Genomic DNA, 6,000 nt, shown 5'->3' on the forward strand with positions numbered 1-6,000 from the left:
CTATAGAATCCAGGAAGGCTTGATGGTGATTTAGTTGTTTTTCATCTGCTCTCTGATACTGGAATTAGAATCTCTCACTGCACTGACCAAAAAAAAATGCCTACTTTCATTGTTGCCTACATAGGAAAATTTGCATCTAGTGCTTCTAAATAATGATCCATCTTTGACTATGCATGCAATTGTGTTAACTTCAAATTGGACTGTTTCTGTCTAGCACGGCACATCTAAAAAGACAACCTTGCACAAAGTCACTGGTAGAAACTGCAGAATTGAGCTTCTACCTCTTAAGCCAAGTTGACTGTTTCAAAAGTGTTTTCTGGGATTTACAATTTCTTATGGCACTTCAGGTTTTTCTCAAGATTATCTGCTTTCTTAAGAATATTGGAACTACCTCGTGGAAGGGATATATGGGCTTTTTGCAAGGGAACTTGCAACCTAAGTCATGATGTGAGTATATTGATGGAGCTTAGTTGTCATCTTTAGCCATCTTGTGTGTTTTACTCATTAAGCATGTTGGCCAGACTATGATATGCAAGAGTAAAAATCCACCATACACTACTGCATCACTTTTGGAAATTTCACAGTTGTTTCTTAAATGTTTGCATCAACGTAGACAACCCACCTTGCATTATTAATTCCTATCTTTACGAGGGAAGAGCTGGCATTTGGTACAAGTTGGATCTCTGCTTTTCTTCCCTGTCTGTTTGTAAAAGAATGTTTGTCTCCAAGCATAGTCTATCTGTTTGTTGTTAATGTCTGTTATTTAAGGTATTGCCTTAACTATCTTCCTTTTGGTTATGAAGATTAACTGTGATGAAGAATAATGATTTGTAATTTACACTGGAAAGGATACTTCCAGCAGAAGAATGGTCTCCTTGGTTAGTGTGCTTTGAAATTAGAAGAACAAGACCTCAAGCTGAAATCTGTTTGGTTTTTCTTTTTTCTTTCCAAGTTGAGAACCTCTCTGGAACTCTCTGGGATTCCTTTTCAAGGGAATGAAGTAATTCGGCCTGCAGGACAGCATGTTGCCCCTAAGCAGCTTAATTGTTAGCATAAGAAAAGTATTATTTGCCAATATAAATCCATGTATTTATTGTGGCTATCACGAATTGCTACATGCCCTTTGGACTCAATTTCCCATAGCAGATTGTGCAATTTTATTAATATTACTGCCATGAAATTATGGAAACACAATATTGAACAAACGTCAGGACATGAAAAAATGGTTGGTCTGAGATGAACACAAATGGAACTTTTTGCTTTGAAATTCCTAATAATTCTGTCAACTAGCTTACTGAATGAACTGGTCTGAAACTCAGCGTCTCTCTTGTTGTAACACAGTGTATGTTCACTGGAAAGGAGAAGCCGTACTGAGAGTCTTGTTGTGTGGCAAATGCACCTGGTCTGCATCCTCAAGAAGTCAAACGCTGGTGGTGTGCTGTTCTTTTTATTATGCCTCTCTTCATTATTTATTGTTTCCCAGATCACTTTTGGGAAACAAAGTTTCTGTACTTCACTTGATCCGTGGGCAGTTTGGGGTCAAACTGCACCAATACAACCTGCATACTCTGACACAAAGCGTTTGAGGAACACAGGTGGCCATTTAAATTGAGATCGGCAGGTCTGCAGCATGAATTGTAAGTGGATGACAAGAAAGTTCTTAAAGTGCCATGAAACACTGATTTAAGTTGGTTGTCTTGTAGTAGAAATGAGAAGAGAGAGAAATTCCTTAGAATGTAAAATATGAATGGCGCAACTCTCTTTATTTTGAGCCTGCAAGTCAATCTTCATTACTCATAAAGTTTGACTCAAAGTAGATCAGGTCAAAGTAGATACATTCCTTTGTCTCAAAGTAGATTTCTCTTTTGCTCATACGTTGCTACAAATCAAAATCAGCCTTCATGCAACTTTTACACGTAACTTTTCTGATACATGCTCAAGATCAATCTCTTTCACAGTGAAATTCTTTGGTTTCACTCTTGCTGCTGGATTTTTCTAGTGACTGTGAAATCTTTCTACCGCTTCTAAATTCGTTTGTTATTGGATCTGCAGCCTGGAGCCTTAGACCTTCATGATGTATGTAGGCTGGAGAATTGCTAATGACAGTATTTGAGGTGGATTATCACTTTTTAGCTGGTTGATGTTGTTTGGGAAGAGAATACACTCTCCTGCTCATGGTTTTGCTTAATGAGATAAGCATAAGTAGTACTGTTGCCACACACACACAAAGTACAGAGAATTTCTGGAAATTGAGAGGTAACTAAAAGTGTTTTGAAGTAGTTGATGTTTTCCATTTTGTGTTAGATTTCTAGTCAGAGGTCTCCGATCAATTTGAATTTGAGGATTTAGAATTTAAAATGAAAATCCTTAAAGCTGTCTGGATGGAATGGTTTTTTTTCCTTGTATTTTTCTAACTCGTGAAAGACTCGCATGGAATCTCTAAACCTTTCTCTGCGGTTTGTATTTTAGAATTTGAATCATTCAAGTCTTTCTCCATATTGCTTCCCTTGTATTTGTGCACAGGGGGTATGTTTGTTTCCTCAGCTGGTTGGGATAAGAACATATAAATGGATATTCAGCTTTAAGCAGGAAGTTTCTGACACGCTTTATTTGGATGGCATGCGAACTATCCAGTGTAAAGCCCCGTATTCATGCCTGAAGTTGCTCTGTTTGAACACTTAATCATCTGGATGATGGAGACCCCTTCAGTTGTTAACAGTTTACCAGTTCTTGAGATCGTTGCCTTGTTCAGAGGGAAATTGCAAGTGCAGTGTTTCTTGGGGGGAAGTGTTTTAACAGGTAGGTAACACAGGCAGTGACTACGCGGTATGTGGAAGGCAAGGTATCCAAAGCAGCATCTAAAAATTATCTTTTTATTCAGTTTTCGTGTCACATAAACAGCAAGAGCAGTTTTCTGTTCTGAATATACTATATACTATATTGCTTTTTTCTTCTGGATATACGATCTCGCTGTTCAAAGCACAGAAAACATGGCCTTAATGGTGGGCGTCTACACTGTTTCGATTTATCATTCATTGTGAATGCTGAGAACTCCTGTACAAGTGATCGGATTTCTGGTGTTCTTTGAGGTGTTTGCTTTTCTATTTCCTTTGAACTGAAGTTGCCAAATCCTTTTATTTGAAGAAGATGTGGACAAATTAACTCATCTGATAGATATCATTGTACTCTTCTGTTTGAATCTCACAGAAATCGAAGTTTTCAGGTAATGACAGCCAGATGGCACTAAAACTTTGTTTTCATGTTAGCATTTAATTGAAGAGAAAACGTAAGTCTGAAATGATTTCCACCATCATTTTTGTGGTTTCATATTGCCCACTACAATCTTAAACTATTAACTTCTGCTTTGTAAAAAATCTACCACTTTGCCATGGAAAAAAACTCAGTGGTTAAACATTGCTCATTAAAGCTGCATAAATATGGAACGAGTCTTCATTCTACCTAAATGAGAGGTGTTGAAATGAAATTATCTTTTTATGTTCTGACAAAACACTTGGCAACTCCTGATATGTAAGGAAAATTGGGATTTAACTTGCTAGTAGCTGCATTTTGGTTTGTGGAGCCTAAGTATATTGTAGCAATAAATAATTTTGTTTTGAAATCTTTCAAGATTTCTAACTGAATCTTTCACTTCTTTCCTCTTGGAACAAAGAAAAAAAACCTTGGAATGAAGGGGAAAAAAAAGGATGAATATCCGAACTATAGCATAGAAGTGTCACTTCTGACCCAATTTCAAGATAAAATATTAACTATAATGAACAAAATGTTACGTTCTTATTTTATGTTTGAGACAACTTCCTTTGCAAAGGCTGGAAGACCAATACTCACCTGCAGTTACTCCACACAAAAGCAGCACATGAATTAACTGCATTTTCTGTTGAGGCTAGAAGGGCATTATATCACCTGTAAGCATAAAAACATTACTTTTTAGAAGCATCACCCTAGGACACTCACATGTGGACAAGAACAAGCTATTTCTGTGGAGTTGGTGAAGAAGAGCCCTGCTTGTTCCTGTTTATCTAAGCACAGAACTTCACATCAATGAGAGTTTGAGCTTGAGACAAAGATCTGCCTCGGGGAGATACTTGAAACGCTGACATGGGCAACTTTGATTGAAATGCTCAACACACACAATATATGTAGTGCACGTTTTGCAGTAGGCACTTCATTGCTGAGGAATGTGAATACCCTTTTCCAAGGGGTTTACAATCTCCTTATTCCTCTTCTAGGAATATAAAGGTTTGTATCTCCCTTCCCTTCTCCTAGCAGGCAGCAACGATCTGCTTTAAAGCTGAAGGGATGGCCCTAAAGAAACTTGGGTATAAGCTTCCTCAGTCTTACAAGGCTGCCTGCTGCTGCCTCGTTTCCACATGTGTGCTTCAGATGCCTTTTGAGAAGATGGTTCAGAGGCCCTTTAATCAGTTTGTTGACAAATCTGTAGGGGTGAGTCACGGTGAGTATGCTGTGCTGGGAGCAGTGTGTTGGCACTGTGCAACTATCTCCTACTTCAAAATAAACCAAAGATCTGGTTAAAAAGCTAGGCTTGCCTCAGTAAAGCCAGAAGTGACTGGCTGTGGTTCGTATGGGGGAACTGATGAAGCCTGTGACCCTCAATGATGATGATTGTTTCTCCAGCCCACCTCTGTCAGTTGTGTCTGGTACTGGGCTGTAGAAGGTCATCTCAACGATATGGATTTGCACTCTTTCATGTCTAAGCTGGTTTTATGATGTGCTGCTTTGAAGGAGTATCCAGAAGTTAACTGGCAAGATTTGTGTTTTGCTAGATCTGAAAACACTGCCTATGCCACACCGACAAATCGTGTTCATTGGTGGTTTATATGGTTCTGCAGCTAAATCCTAATCTTGTGGCTTTTAAGATGGAATTCAATTGCTCCCTCCACTGCATTTCCGATCCAGTAGCATCCAGGTGTGGTCTGAGTTCTGGTGAGAAGTTCTTTGGTGGTGTCTGTTATGCCTGCGTGGTTTCCAAGAGACTGTCCTTCCTCTCAGGGTATTGCAGAAGTTCTCTTTATTCAGACATTTTTTTTCTGTATCTAATCTTTTTTTGGTGATAAATTCTGTAAACAAGTACATGTGCTATGTTGTTTCCACTGTGCACCATGCCTAATCAGACAGAATTTCTGAAATAGACGTTATTTGTAAATCTGCACAGTTGATGTTTAGTCCAGGATTGATGATGCAGTGACTGCACCTGTGCAGGAGTGTTTCATCGAGGTGTTTTAGCCACAGACAGCTTGGTTATAAGGGCCGTTCCTTGGAAAATGTTCTTTATGCAGTTAGTTCTGAATCAGTCTCTTATTTAGATGAATCCTTTGGATTGAGGCTTTAGTACGTGAATTCCTCCAGTTTAAGAGTTCCATTTTTTTCTAAGATGTGTCATTTATCTCTTGCAGCATTTATTTTCCTTCTATGGACTATTTTGGGATTTCTTCTATCTTAGTTTGTCTTTGTCCATGTGCATCAAGATGAAGGAAGTCTCTTCTCAACAGCTAAAGACACTAGTGAATGTAGATGTTCAGGAGAGACAAGCGATGTGCCTCTCTCCTTATGTCCAGTTAGGTTTGTTATCATTATTTTCTATGTATTCTGCATTTTTCTATGAGTCATGATCAAGTGTATGATCCAGCTCATTTGTATGTCATACAAAACTTAAATAAAATTGTGATGCTGAAACCAGTTGTCTTTACGTTCAGTTTTCCAGCTGGATTAATCCAGTGCAGCAGGGCTGGGCCTCCATCACCTTTCCACTGTTGTTTTTCAAGTTTGTCTGCTGCATTTGACCCATCCCATGTTCTTTGTGGTATTCCTACAGACCTGGAGATAGAGTTCAAGACAACTGAATGTACAAATGGACTCTGTTTTGTGGAAACTTTGCTAGCTTTTTCCAACACGTAGGTTGCTTTCTTCTTTTAAATAGTGCTTGTTTCATCGTTCCCTTCTTTTGATACACTACTTGTGAAG

The sequence above is a fragment of the Centrocercus urophasianus genome, unplaced genomic scaffold (assembly GCF_019232065.1).
Source record: "Centrocercus urophasianus isolate 14NV4802_14NV808 unplaced genomic scaffold, USGS_Curo_1.0 seq_14, whole genome shotgun sequence".
NCBI lineage: Eukaryota > Metazoa > Chordata > Aves > Galliformes > Phasianidae > Centrocercus > Centrocercus urophasianus.